This window comes from Rhinolophus ferrumequinum, chromosome 8 (assembly GCF_004115265.2).
Source record: "Rhinolophus ferrumequinum isolate MPI-CBG mRhiFer1 chromosome 8, mRhiFer1_v1.p, whole genome shotgun sequence".
NCBI classification, from domain to species: domain Eukaryota; kingdom Metazoa; phylum Chordata; class Mammalia; order Chiroptera; family Rhinolophidae; genus Rhinolophus; species Rhinolophus ferrumequinum.
In genome coordinates this window covers 8674807-8687014 of record NC_046291.1, presented here as the reverse complement: position 1 = coordinate 8687014, position 12208 = coordinate 8674807, and the positions used below count along the sequence as shown (strand labels likewise).

The following is a 12208-nucleotide window of genomic DNA, read 5'->3' as shown; positions in this document are numbered from 1 at the left end:
ATATTTTTTGACTTCCACTTTCAATCGAGATGGAGTAACGAGGACCAAATGAACCCTGAAACTTACAACAATTAACAAAACTGGAAAAAATCATGAAACAACAGTTTGTGAGACACTGGATATCAGACAATGAAAGAGAGCAATCCTTGACAGATTGCTCTCTTTACAATCTGTCTAGCTTACTACCTTGAAAGAGTGTGCAAATTGCAGTGCAGAGAGAAATGCAGAAAGGTCCCAGCAGAGTCCCAGAGTTAAGGAGACAGAGATGAAAGCCTGGGGAGAAAAAAAAAAAAGAGGAGCAATCTGCACAGAGACAGAATCTGCAGAGGGTCTCTTTAAATATTCACCTGAATACCAATCAGAGTATGCGCAAAAGGAAACTAACCAATGCAAGAAAAAGAACCAGTGGGAGGGATCAGAGATTAGAGTGCTGGTTCACACAGGGCCAATAATATTGCCTGCTCCTACCAGCCGACTGGAAAGACTCATGTGTCATGGGGCACTGGGTACAACACTAAAGGAGGTTTAGTTTCAGTGGTGAGGAATAATTAGCACTAGACAAAGTGCCACTCTGGTTCCACCTGCAAGTCTTTAAAAAAAAGATCCAAAAGGATCAAAGTGCTTTGAAATAATTTAACTGAATTCTAGAAAATAAAGTTAAAGGATATTTATAGGAAAACAAAAATCTCCAGCAACCAACAAGGTAAAAGTCAAAATGTCTCACACCCAATCAAAAATCCCCAGATACGCAAAAAAGCAGGAAAATAGAGCCCATAATGAAGAGATGAATAAATTAATCAAAACCTACCCAGAACTGACACCAATGTTATAATGACCAGGCAATGGCTTTAAAACTATATTTCATATATTCCAAAAGATAAGTTGATATATTGAAGATGTAGAAAGAGCCAAATCTAACTTGTAAAGATAAAAACTACATGGTCAGATATGAAAAGCACATTGGGTGTGATTAATAACAAATTTCAGTACAGTAAAAAGAACAGTAAACTTGAAGACAAAACAATAGAAACCATTCAGAATAAAACACAGAGGGAAAAGATGGGAAAACATTATCAGTGAGCTAATAAGTATATAACTGTATAACTGATATAAAATTATCAGTGAGCTAATAAATGTATAACTGAAATACCAGAGAAGTAGGGAGAAACAGATAAAATATTTGAGAAAATAATAGCTAGAATTTCCCCAGATTTGAGAAAATTATAAATCCACATATACAAGTATCTCAACACGTTCTAAGCATGAGAAATATGAAGAAAATTACACCAAGGCACATCATAATCAGGTTCCCTAATATAATCAAAGGGACAAAGATGATGACAGTTAATTATTTACTGAAAATAATGCAAGGGAGAACACAGTAGAACAACACCTTTAAAATACTAAAATAAAATTAAAAGTGTGAACCTAGAATTCTATACCCAGGATTCTGTATATAAAATGAAGGTGAAATAAAGACTTTTCCAGACATATGTAACTTGAAACAATTCATGATCAGCAGACCTTTCTTATAAGAAATGTTAAAGGAAGCCAATCAGGCAGAAATAAAAAATGAAAATACAAATCCACACAAGGGAACGAAGAGCACAGAAAAGAGTAACTACATAAAAACTGCAATTTTTTTCTTATTATTTAAAATTCATTGAAAGATACTTGACTGTTTCTAAAATTATGGAAAATAATAATAATGTAGGAATTTTAGCATGTATAAAATAAGATGTATTACAACACTCGTACTAAAGTCAGAAAAGGTAAAATGGAAATATACTATTGTAAGGATCTAACAGGATATGTGACATGGCTTAATATCATTTGAGGTATATTGTGATAAGTTAAATGTATATACTATAAACCATAAGGCAATGATCAAAACAACAAACCAAAAATTTATATATACTAACAAAGACAAAATGGAATCATAAAAACAGAGGCAGAAATAGAAGGAAAAAATGCAAAAAAAAGATGAGTCAAATTGAAAACAAATAATAAGAGGATGGATTAAAATCTATAAAATTAATCTAAGAAGGGTATTAAAAATACTCAATGAATGGCAAATATAGTGATATTCATTAAAAACAAGATCCAGCTCTATGCTGCTTGTCAGATATTCATTCCAAATATAAAGAAGCAAATGAAAACCGATAAGCCACAAGGATAAATAGACAAAAGCTACAGATATTATTGGAGAATTCAATACCATTCTCTTAAAAGTTGATAGGATGAATAGACAGAAAATCAGCAAGGATATAGAAAATTTGAATAACACCAAAAACCAACTTGATATAATTGACATTTATAGACCACTTCACCCAAAAACAAGAGAATTCAAGTGTACATAAAACATTTATCAAGACAGACCAAATTCTGGGTTGTATGAAAAACAAAAACAAAAATACCCAGTAAATTTAGTATTCAAGTTATACAAAGTAATAACAGAAAAATCTCTGTAAAATTTCCAAACATATGGAAACTGAATAACACACTTCTAAATAACCCATGCATGAAAGAATAAATCGAAAAGTATACAGAAAGTATTTTCAACTGAATGAAAATGAAAATGCAACATGTCAAAAATGGGATGTCATTAAATCAGTACTTAAGGGAAATTTTATAGCACGAAATGCCAATATTACAAGAGAAAAAAGTTCTCTATTCAATAAACTCAGCTTCAACTTAAAAAAAAAGGAAGAATAAATAAAACCCAAAGTGAGTAGAAGAAACAAAATAATAAATGTTGGAGGATAGATCAATGAAATATAACACAGAAAATCAATACAATCAAAACAACAGTCTGTCTCCAAGTTCACATATTCTTTCTATGGCTGGATTGAGTCTACTGATAAACTCATTAAAGATGGTCTTCATCTCTGTTATTCTGGGGTTGCTGTTCTTGTTCTTATTTTCCCTTGCACTTTCATTTGATTCTTTCTTAGTTTCTCTTTGTTGAAATGTTCATGCATACTCTTCACTTTTTCCACTAGAGCCTTTAATATATTAATCACAATTATTTTAAATTCCATATCTGAATCATCTCTGAGTCTGGTTCTGTTAATGGCTTTGTCTCCTCACAATGGATTGCTTTTCTCTTGAATTTTTTTGTGTGTCTTATATTTTTTGATTGAATTCTGGACATCACGGCAGTAGAATCTGAGGTAAATAGTCTTTATACCTGAAATTGACCGTATCTCTTTTGGGAAGGTACTTGTGCAGTGTGCCAAATCAATCTAGTCTGTAATCAGTCTGGGTGTGGGTTTTACTGCCATACCACAGATTTCAATTCCTCTAGAATTAGCTTATCTTTAGGGTGGGGTCTGGTTTGCTGAAAGGATATTCTTGCTCCACCCTCAGCTTTCAGATTATTCTGTATACCTGGGACTCAAAGAGGGTCTCTCTCCTCACTCTTTCCCTGTCCCCAGAGATTGACTGCAATTGCTTCATACTAGTGCTTTCTAGTCTGGCAGTTGGGCAGGGGAGGAAGGCAGGAAAAGTTTCTTCTCTCTTGTTCTACTTCAGTCTTAGGCAGGTCCTGTATCCTTTAGTCTCAAAAGTCAGGCTTTCTCAGTGATCTTGATTTTGCCCTGCCTTATAGCATTTGTGCCTTTCCTCCAGACATAGAGATTTTCTTTCCTTTTCGTCTCCACAAGTTATAATGGGTCTTTACCTGTACCTGAAGAGCCCCAGGATTTGTCACTCCACCTTAACTGTGAAGTTTTGTAATCCTTAGGGGACAAGAGTCCAGCTGGTCTGTGTGTGTGGCAACCACACTCCTCTTCCAGGCTTATATTATCACAGGAGGTTAGCGCTGGCCTCTAGCCTGGCTCTCAGTCTTTCCCATGAGCCCCTGTGGTGGTGGTCTGTTTAGAAGAGCCTATGAGTTGGTGTGAATTCCACTTGGGTATACAGCAACCAAAGGTTCTGTACTCTCATACTGGCCCCCAATTGACCTTTAAAATTTGCTACGACTTTTAGCTGAATAACTTTTTATTCAATAAAATAATAAATTTAGCTGAATAATAATTTTACCTTCTTGCATTGCAGGCCATCTTCCTCCCATGCTCTGCCACAGGTGAGCCATAACTCACATGTGGTCTCTTTTGGGAGGCCTTGTGTTCTATTTCTGGCTAGTTGGAAGAACTAGGACCCTGGCTCTTTGATGGGTTCAAGAGAAGTTTTAATTGTGTAAATTGTCTGGCTCTTTCCAGTTGGTCGGATAAAAGTGATGCTCTTTCCAGCTGTATGCATTCTACGCAGAAGCCTGGAGTCAAACTCATTTTAAATCCGTTAAAAACTAAGTGCACTACAGCAAAAGAAACCATCGACCAAATAAAGAGGCAACCAACTGAATGGGAGAAGATTTTTGCAAACAGTGTCTCCGATAAGGGGCTAATGTCCAAAATATACAAGGAACTCATGAAACTCAACAACAAAAAAACAAACAACCCAATTGAAAAATGGGCAGAGGACCTGAAGAGACATTTCTCCAAAGAGGACATACAAATGGCAAATAAACATATGAAAAAATGCTCAACATCACTAATCATCAGATAAATGCAAATAAAAACCACAATGAGATATCACCTCATCCCAGTCAGAATGGCTATCATCAACAAGACAAATAGTAACAAGTGTTGGAGAGGCTGTGGAGATAAAGGAACCCTTATACACTGTTGGTGGGAATGCAGACTGGTGCAGCCTTTATGGAAGGCAATGTGGAGGTTCCTCAAAAAATTACGAATAGAATTACCATATGACCCAGCAATCCCTCTCCTGGGTATCTACCCAAAAAATCTGAAAACATTTATCCATAAAGACACGTGTGCTCCAATGTAATTGCAGCTTTGTTTACAGTGGCCAAGACATGGAAACAACCAAAATGTCCTTCGATAGATGAATGGATAAAGAAGTTGTGGTATATATACACAATGGAATACTATTCGGTGGTAAGAAAAGATGATATAGGAACATTTGTGACAACATGGATGGATCTTGAGAGTATAATGCTAAGCGAAATAAGTCAGACAGAAAAAGCAGAGAACCATATGATTTCACTGATATGTGGTATATAAACCAAAAACAACAAAATGACAAGGCAAACAAATGAGAAACAAGAACTCATAGACACAGACAATAGTTTAGTGGTTACCAGAGGGTAAGGGGGGTTGGGGGTGGGAGATGAGGGTAAAGGGGATCAAATATACGGTGATGGAAGGAGAACTGACTCTGGGTGGTGAACACACAATGGGATTTATAGATGATGTAACACAGAATTGTACACCTGAAATCTATGTAATTTTACTAACAATTGTCACCCCAATAAATTAAAAAAAAAAAACTAAGTGCACTAAAGAGTACTTTGTGTTTGAAAGATACATATAAAATATTACAAAGGGCATATTAGCATTATCTGTAATTTCCAAAGTTCCTTCCCCTCCAAGCCCTGTTTCTTTCCAACTCAGGTATTTATGTCTTCAGGATGCTGACTATATCTGGTTTTGGTCAGCTTCCTAGCTCCCATCCCAGACACTTCTTCTTAGAGAGATATTGGCCCTATCTTCCCTCACAATTTAGTGGAGAAACATGAACACTGAAACTCTCTCTAGAAGGAATTACCCAGAAACACGCTGACTGCTTATCTTCCTCCAAGCAATAAATGAGGGCACAGAGCATAGAATAAAAACTAAACAGCATAAACACACTTTTAAAAGAATGAAAATGAGTCAGACAAAACAATTTAAGATTTGGAAACCAAACCAAATGTTATGAGTTTAAGATCCCAAAGACTGTTTCATATTCCCCTAAGGGAACATCATTTGGTCCCTGAGTTGAGCCCCAAGGGCAACTTGAAGCTCCAATTTGAAGGACTTGGCTTTATGGTGTCAGTGAATACCGTGCTCTCCAGCAGATATGCTCTAAACACACATTATATTTGCATCCACACACATTGGGTTTTATTTTCACTTCATTTTTGCTACACAAAATTCCTCTGTCAGACTACATTTTGGTTGGTACAGGACTGAACATTATCTTGGCAGGTTGGAAGGAAACTAAAAATAATTTTGTCCCCAGGCTTCAAGTGGTCAGGAAGGTGAGTGACATGCCAGAGCTTTGGCAAGCCAGAGTTCCCTGTATCAGGGCTCAGTGGAAAGCACTGTGTTGCAAAGTCATCCACAGAGGATGGAGAATTCATTTGCTATATGTGATATCTTTAGGACAGAAAGAGAGAGAGAGAGAGAGAGAGACACTTCCACATTGCAGGAAACAGGAACTCTAATCTTTTGTTGACATTCCTGCAATTATGATCACACCTATAAAGACTTTTCTGAAACTTCTCACCTCCCACCTCTACCTGCTTTATGCCTAACCTGTATCTTGTACAATAATCAGTATTTTCATATCACCTATAACACCTGAATATACTGTTTATATGTGGTCTCCTCTTTGTAGCCCTAGTCTCGGGCAAAGCCCCTGACACAGAGTAGTCCCTAAATGAATGTTTAAGGAATAAACAAATGATTAAGTGAGTGTAGAGAAACATTACTGGAATTAAAAAGCAATGCCTTCAAACTAAACACATGCCCAAGTCACACTGCTCTCATCTTACCTCACTCCCTTCCATTCCTTGACTAAGTATCACTACTGGCTAGCATCAATGAGACTGCTCCATTCTGAAAATCACCTTGACAGTGAGCTCTGGTCCAAGTCCACAACCAGAAAAATACCCAGCCTTATTAGGATGCTGACGACTCTTAGCCACAGAGACCGTGACTAGTGGCCTCCCTTGGGTTCAATGAAATCACACCCATTTCCTTGAAAAGGAAAGGCTCTGAGCCTGCAGCACCACAGGAAGCCACACATAGGAGGTATAGGCCTCTCCTAGGCCAGTCTCACCCACTACAATAGCAGAAAGGCTCATTCCCACTGGATCCTGGAAGAGATGGCAAACCATTTCAGAGGAAAATGACTACCTTTTGAATAACAGCCAAAAAGTCCAAACATCTAAAGAAGGACTTCTCTGCCCTCTCCAGTGGCTTAAGAATGCAATGATCTTCTTAATCCAAGAGAACCGACAGGTAAATGTCAAATATTAATCAATGCAGTACACATAAGAAAGCAAGTGAAAAGCAGGAAGAAGGGGGGCGGGGAACAACCATGTGGAAAGCTCTTTGCAAAAAGGAAAAGAAAGTGTACTACTTTCCTAGAGCTGCTATAACAAAGTACCAAAAACGGGGTGGTGTGAAACAACATAAATGTACTGTTAAAAGTTCTGAAGTCTACAAGTCCAAAACCAAGGTTTCATCAGAGCCATGTTCTCTTAGACAACTCTAAAGGAGAATCCTTCCTTGCCCCTTCTAGCTTTTGGCGTCTGCTAGCTGTCCGTGGCGTTCTGTGGCTTACAGATGTATAACTCCAGGTACACGGCTATCTCCTCTCTATGTCTTCATATCATCTTTCCTCCGCTTATGTCTATGTCTGAGTTGTCTGAGTCCAAATTTCCCTTTTTTGTAAAGACACCATATTGGATTAGGTCTCACCCTAATGACCTCCTTTTAGCTTGATTACCTCTGCAAGGAACCTATTTCTAAATAAGGTCGTATTCTGACTCACTGGGGGTTAGGACCTCTCATACTTTATTCTGGTGGGGGGAGAAGGGAAATAATTCAGCCCATAACAGAACGGACAGGTACTCACCATGGGGACTCTCCATGTTCACAGGTATTTCACTGGCCACAGCTAGTCAATATTACTTGTTTTCACTGCACCTGAACCCAGGATAATGTTAAATGCCTCAGGACTAGACACCAAAGTAAGTGGTCAGGACCTGGCCTGGGCCTGTCTGAGTTCAGTGGACCTGAATCTGACTCTAGGCTGCTCAGTCACAAAAATGCCAATGGCTCAATAAGCAGCCTAGGGCACCCCGAGGAACAAATTCACTCTGTTGTTAGTTTGTTTTCTAAGAGGTCTTTAAAGAAAACAGTACCTGACACTTGTCAGCTTTCATTACCAGTTGTGTCTTACCTGCCCTGACTTCCTTTGAATTCCAACACAATAAAGAACACATCTCTTAAATCCTAGGGCTGGTTGATTCACCATTTATTCATTAATCCTCTTATTTATTGAGTCAGGGACTCTGTTGGGTAGACAGGTTTGATAGGCGTGTTTCCTGTCTTCATGGAGCTGAACTTCAATGTCAAGGAGACTGACACTGAGAAAATAAGAGTTGCCCCATTTCAAACAAAGACCATTCATCACCTTTCTTCTGATGATTTTAGTCATAATGTTTTAAGGAAACCTGCAGCTGATGCTATTGGTGCCCTGTCCTTAGCCGTCAGGTCTCCCCACTTCTGGTGCCCCAAGTAACTTCCTCCATCAGTACCAGCTTCTCTGTCTGGGGCTTTGCCAAAGCCCCAGAAGCCAAGTGCAGTGGATGAACATACCTGGGAGGCCTCAATCAATGAGTGGCAGACTTAGAGTAAAAATATCCTAGCTCCTTAGCCTTACAAGAGGTCTAACTCTGAGTTGTGGGGCTGTCTTGTTTTGGTTTGGCGTTGCTTTTGGTTTTTTCCATTTCTGAGCATTTCCTCACAGGAGTATTCCCTCCCATGCAGTGGCTGACTTGACAGCACACCCTTTGTCAGCTCCCACCTTCCCTGTCCCGCTTCCCTGGCCCCCAACTTCCCCCCCATGTTTCCTGAACATTCCAAAAGAATACTTGCACTTAAACCCTTATCTCAGGGTCTATTTCTGGAAGAACCCAAACAAGATAAAATCTAATTTCGCCTTAGTCCATTTTAATTCAATTCACTAAATATCAATTACAGGCATTCTACAGGTCCATAGTATATGCACCTACGAAGTTCACAGTCAGGTAACGGAGAAAGGATCATACAACCAGCTTAATACATTGCAGATATAGAAATGAAAAGGCTACAGTAAGTGTGAGAAAGGGGACAATTAAGTTTGCTGGGATTGGGTTGGGACACACTTTATGGGAGAGAGGATACAGACCTTAGCTGGAAGTAAAGCAGTGTTTCTTAAAGTTTTTTACATTATTGCCCCCAGTGAGCCTTTTCAAACTTTTATTTTTCCTAACTGCTCCCCTACCCCCATGAAATTTTCGTATCACAGATATGCTGAGCATATGTTTATGTTCTGTGGTATAGCTAGCCCCATGGTAAAATCTAAGATTTTTTTGCCTCCCCCTTCAAGAACCAATTTTTACCCCCAATCAAAATGCATGAGGTAAAAAAAAAAAAAAAAAAAAAAAAAAAAAAAAGGAAAGGGGACAATACAGGTAAAGAAATACCTTGAGAAATGCCAAAAGGTATGAAAGGAAACAGTTTATAGAGGCAAACGTAAGTAGTCCAGTTTGGTCTGTGATCAATTAAAGATGGCTGCAGGTTTTTGACACCCCTCACCTCAGAGGAAGGATCTGCGCTGCCCCTAATTCAGCCTTTAAGAGAATGGCAGCTTCCAGCTGCTGTCTCTTACAACACCGAGCCTTAGAATTCAGCCATCATGTTGTGAGGAAGCTCAACAGCTCCAAGGAGAAATGCACGTGGAGAAAAAACAGGACGACCTAGCTCAACTCCTGGATGACAACCATCACCAAGCTGCTAGCCATATGACGACGCCACCTTGAAGTGGAGCCTTCAGCCTCAGTGCAGCTGCCAACCGACTGCACGGAGCCCTATTCAAATTGTAGATCTGTGAGCGAAGTAAGTGATATTGATTTGCACAACTACTTGGGGAGGTGACTTGTTATACAGCAGTAAATAACTGGAAATGATGCTTGTAGACACTACTCCAACCAATGAGGCTCACAGCAAAGTCACTACAAATTCACAAACCAGTCTTAACCAGGCTTTAGTCATTGCAACTGTGTCGCGTACTGAGAAACCCAGGCAAACATCGGATAAACAAGTAGTTCTCAAGGAACTAATTCATTGTTAGGGTCACAGGTCATACTTTGCTTGTCAAATATCTGTTTTCTTTTCATTTCAAGTAAGGCTGTTCTTATTTATGAGTCAAGTAGGTTGTCAATAGAAACCATCACAAGTCTCTGTGAACAACAGAACTGCATTGCCAAGAAGCAAGAAGACGCTTAACACAAACTTACAAAGAAAGAAAATAAAGAGCCAGCCCTAAAGGAGTAGGTCAGAACAGGACAGAAGTGGAAAATATTTTCAGATACAATGGTGGGCAAACTGTTCTTACAGTTTGTTATCCTGGAGGACAACAGAATGAGGATGAAGGAAAGGAGTAAATAAATAAGTGATTCTAATACACTCCCACGAAATTCCCCAAAGAGGGATTTGCTGCGCCAATCCTTCTATGAGGACCACTGATCTTGAACAAATTATCTTTTGATATAAAACAAGACCATTTCTTATCATTGCTTCCAGTCACCAACTTCAATCAAATATTGACCTAAACATGGGCCACTGAATTTTATGATTCAGAGTTACCAGAATAGATACTTTTACAGTGCTGCCATGAATAACCGTGGTATTACAACTGTGTGATGCAAATGACACACAATGTATCATTTCCCCTCGCAGGAAACTGTCCTAAATGGGCTTTTCTGTATTTGCAACCACAAAGGCAAGTTTGGGAGAGTTGGGTGCAATTTCCCACATAAAATCTCCTATTGATGAGAACCGGGAATGCTGTGATTGCTTAAGACGGATTTCACTATCCCCATGCCTTCCATCATATGCCTCAAGTACAACACAGTCTCCCTGAACTTATTCCAAAAAGGAATATCAATCAGAGCTACAAATTCAAAACAGGTGCATGTTTAGCATGTAAATTTAGAACAACTTTACAGTTCTTTAGTTGCATTCAACAGGCGCATAAAATCTGAATTTTTGCAGTTTAGTCCCAAGTTCCTGAAACCTCTTTCTTTTTTTAAAGACAATTGCAAATTACATTACAAAGAAGGATAAAGAAACTTGACTTCCCACCAGTGAATGAGCTTAGTAAACAACCTTGGTGCCACATCCAAGAGTACACTGATTGGTTCCATTTGGTTCTAAGCTCCCCTGTCTTGCCTCAGCTCCTAGTCACACACCCAACAGACTCTGCCTGGGGGGCATATGATTTTTAGTTCTTGGATTCAGCACACATTCCCAGTGTGCGCTATATATTGTTTTGTTGTACGAGGTTACCAACTTCAAAAGCCTATATTCCCGTAAGTTTAGAAAACTCTAGTTGACAGTGATAGCTCTGGTGATACTTACTAATGCAAGAGCTTTTCCTAGAACATACAGTCTGCCGTTTAGCCATGCCTGACTTCAATTCTTGATGGAAGTCTCCATCTACCATGTCATTTGTTGCCATTAATGTTTTCAACCCTACCATGAAAAAGAGGAATTACATAAGCGCTGAGCACCCAAATATTTCATTTACATGACATTTTCACGTGTTTTCTTCCTAGTCATGTAATTAACAAAAAGGAGCAAAATTGGCTATTTTGGGCCAGGAAGAATCCACCAGCAGATCAAGAATGCATTTAAGAAGCTCCACTTCTTCCACAACAGCAAGGGTTACTTGAATTTGAAGCCTGGCTCCACCTCTTATTAGATGCATGAACTTGGGAGCTCATTTAATCTCCCAAACCTCAGTTTGCTCATCTGTAGATGGAGACAATTGTAAAACCTACACTTCATAGGGCTGCATAAGGATTAATTGGATGAAACAGGCAGAGCAACCAGCACAGGTCCTGACACAGGGCAAGAGGTGGGATGTTAGCTATAATTAGTACTTAATTAATGACATTCATTACTAGGATTGTTATTTTCTTTTCTTCTTTTGGTTATTACTTTGCTTTTGCTTTTCTCATTCTCTCAATTCGCCATCATGCTACTTTTCTGCCCTTCCTTATTAAAACACTGATTTCAATATTTCTTCCTTTTACCTCTCTGAAACACCAAGTGACGTATTTCCACTAGTGACCTATTAGTTGATGAGTAAATTCTGCAGACTGACATTTCTGACTTCTGGTAAGGAAAGGATTAACACGAAAAGATGCTGATCAGATAGGCCAGGGAGGATGACCACCCAGTTAAACCCCTGACATCTTACTACTTCATCATCATCATCATCATCATCATCACCTTGCCTAACATTTATTGAGCTGTGTCTTAGGTGCTACATTTGTTGTAATAACTCAGGAAATGCTGGCAAC

The 12208-nt window shown here is 38.8% G+C and overlaps 1 protein-coding gene across 2 annotated transcripts in view; it reads right to left on the bottom strand.

Annotated features, from left to right (window-relative positions):
• Positions 1-12208, bottom strand: part of PID1 (phosphotyrosine interaction domain containing 1) — a 213950-nt gene that overhangs the window by 118148 nt on the left and 83594 nt on the right. Inside the window, exon 2 of one of the 2 annotated variants that reach the window (XM_033112830.1) lies at positions 11262-11375. The exons of the other annotated variant lie outside the window; for it this stretch is intronic. The gene's annotated coding sequence lies outside the window, so the exon portion shown is untranslated. The remainder of the gene's footprint in view (positions 1-11261; positions 11376-12208) is intronic. 2 annotated transcript variants of the gene reach the window in all.